Source organism: Lipotes vexillifer, unplaced genomic scaffold (assembly GCF_000442215.2).
Source record: "Lipotes vexillifer unplaced genomic scaffold, Lipotes_vexillifer_v1.1 scaffold1681, whole genome shotgun sequence".
Taxonomy (NCBI): Eukaryota; Metazoa; Chordata; class Mammalia; order Artiodactyla; family Lipotidae; genus Lipotes; species Lipotes vexillifer.
In genome coordinates, this window is record NW_006793589.1 from 3,488 (window position 1) to 6,974 (window position 3,487).

Below are 3,487 nucleotides of genomic sequence, written 5' to 3' on the forward strand. Positions count from 1 at the left end.
AGAGGAGAAAATATGAAATAATTATCAATATATTTGCTAATAAATTTGATAGTTGGGTTGAATTGGGCAAAATCCTCAAAAATAACACTAAAGCTGACAGGAAAAAAACAAAAACATAAAATCTCAATATCCTGTAGTTCTAAACTGTGTGCCAAGGCACATTAAGATGATACAGTGCACTCAGAGTGGTGTCAGAATATATTTTAAGTATATTTCATATATACATGAAATACGATTTGCAGAGAAAAATTTAGCTATCTGTGATACTAGAGAAGACCAAGATTGATTAAGTACTGGATGCAAAAAGTTTCACCCATTAAAGAATTATAGTAAAAATAAGAACTTTTGTTTATAAGGTAAACTATTAAGAGAGTAAAAAGTCAAAGGAGTAATGTATTCCCAATAACATTTCTAAAAACATACTAATAAACAGGATGTAGAGAGACTATATAGAAATACACAATAGAAAATCTGACAAATTTTTCTGATCGTTTGGTAAATGAAACTTAAAACATCATGATATCCCACCATACATCTGCCAGAATGGTGAAGATAAATAATGACAATGACAATAATATTAAGTTTTGGAGAATGTAACTCTCTTACTCTGCTGGAGGAAGTGTAAATTGGTATAACTCCTTTGAAAATCTGTTTTGCAACCTCCACTAAAATTATACATACACACATTTCCCATGCTCCAGGAATTCTACTCCTAGGTTTATACCTAAAAGAAATAGACACAAAAGTTCACTCAAAAATATGTACTAGAATGTTCATGGCAGTAGCAATATTTGAAAGAGTCAAAATTGTAGAAACTAACTGAATATGTATCAACAATAGAATGGATAAATATATGGTGTTACAGTCATACAACTCTACAGCAATGAGGAGAAATACCTAAATCATGCAACTCTATGGCCAAATTCCATAAATTTAATGTGGAATAAAAGATGACAAAGATAAAAAGTGCATTATGTGTTATTCCATTTATACAGACGCAAAAAGGACAAATGTTTTAGAAGTCAGAACTGTGGTTTTCCTGTCACAGGGTAGCGTTTGGAAGGTAATATGACAGGTAATTCTGAGGTGCGGACAACATTCCATTTCTTGATATCAGTGCTATTTACAAAGGTATATTCACTTTATAAAAATTCACCCTAATATCTCTCCCTCCCCCTTTAATCTTCTCTATTGCTGTCAAAGGAAACCATCTATAATTCAAACCTAATCATGTCAATGCCCGGCTTACACATATTTTTATCTATAATATTTCTTTTATCTGTATGACTCACCCACACCTGACTCTCTTACTCCTTCCTAAGATTTAGTTCAAATGTCAGCACTTCCACAAGTCCCCGAGTGACCATTCATGTCCAGAGATGACCCTGTGCTCACCTCTGCTATATCACATTGAATGTAAAATCCCTAGTCTCAGGAAGCAAAAGAATTGACTCTCTATTAACCAGTGTAGTAACACACATATCTTAAAAAGGCAAAAATATATTCTATTAACAGTTTTCATTTATTGAAGATTTGTATTTGAATCTGACACCAGTAGTTTAAGTTTGTAGAAATAGTATGAATATTATTTTCTCTATTCTTTGATTAGAAAAGATGACTCAAGCAGTCATACAAGCAGTCTTGTTTGCTTTTGCTGGTCACCTGCTTTTCTGAAACCCAATTTGTTTGCAAGGTTTAGCTGTTATAACTGGACCTTTTGTATGTTCTTGGTGGTTCACCGGGAATAATAGGTGGTAGCAAAATAATTTCTGATTTATTTTAAATCTTAGCTATGTGCTCATTGATGTTTCTTTGAGCTCACTTATATGACAACAATTTGTACCAACACAAAGAGCCTATAAGCAGGTCTACCTCAAATACCTCAGGGAAAAGGAAGCATCACTATATCTAAATTGGAGAAAACTGTTTCATTTTTGAGTCCAAGTTTAGGAGAAAACAACAATATATCTGCGATGTGAAGGGCTATTTTCTACTAATATACTGAACCCTGTTATGACTTAATTGTTTTCCACCTCTGTTAATTAAGTAAACAAATGCCTATGGTTAGCTACTTTGATAGAGGCAACGTTAATTTCTGGGAATACAATTATGAACAAAACCATTATGGTCTCTGTCTTCGTGGACATTACAGCTTAATAATTTAATAAACAAAATAACTCAAATATGATAGGTGATTTTTAAAAAGGCAAAGTAGGGCTTCCCTGGTGGCGCAGTGGTTGAGAGTCCGCCTGCCGATGCAGGGGACACGGGTTCGTGCCCTGGTCTGGGAAGATCCCACATGCCGCGGAGCGGCTGGGCCCGTGAGCTATGGCCGCTGAGGCCTGCGCGTCCGGAGCCTGTGCTCCGCAGCGGGAGAGGCCACAAGAGAGGCCCGCGGACCGCAAAAAAAAAAAAAAAAAAAAAAAAAAAAAAAAGGCAAAATAAATGTTATGAGGCCATTTATAGAGGATTTTTTACCTCATTAAATCAATGCTGACTGGAAGGTAGCCAACTCACCCTCACAAATCTGCGCTCATCATTTTCTTCAAACTCTAGGCTAAAGAAATGATTTCTCTGAGAAATCTTATTTAATTCTATTTCACTTTGTATATCCCTGTAACTTGCATACACTTAGGCACTTGTACTATATTTGGACGTACCTGCTTACATATAACTTTTTAATGGTGGTTTAGCATATGTATTTTATGACACCTATTAGATAACCAACTTCCCAGAATATTGAGTTCATTTTATTTCTGATTATACCTTGTGAACTCCCATCTACCCAGACTTTCCTAAGGGCCCATGAAGATTGTTTAATGAATATGCATTGAGATAGGGAGGTTAAAGCTGAGTAACAGAGGAATCCTTTACATGTGAAATGTCCTCAATTCCAGAAATAGAGCAGTAAATTATCAGGGAGCATAACCTCTTGGAATCATCACATGGGGACAATCACCTACTGCACTTGTTCCATTCAAAATTCATTCAGTGAGCTCCGGCCTGCCACAGACATTTTAGAGCTGGCAGAATCTTCCAAACCAGCATAAGGAATTTTAAGCATCTCAGTTATTCATATTTTATGCTTATAATGAGCCCAATCTGCAGGTGTTAAATTAGCCAACAGGGAGCCTTTTTGCTGGCCCATACATGTCAGAGAAGCAGACTGAAACAGATAAAAGAAAAGTAAAAAGAATCTATGTAGGTGATACAAAGCTTAAACTTCATTCCACAGATGGTAACTGCCTCAATCTGCAGAATTCTTTTAAAAAGGTATTTTATTCTCTGCAAGCTTTCCAAAGAAAAAAATAATAAATGAAACAAGGTGGTTTCCTTTTTATGTTGCTCCACTTAATTCTCTCTATAAAAAAAAGTGTGATGCATGCATTTAAGTACATTTTTTTTCAAGGCCATAAATTAGCATCCACAGACCTTAATATCTACATCTCTAGTATAATCATCTGCTGAGTGAATGTAACTCTAAGTG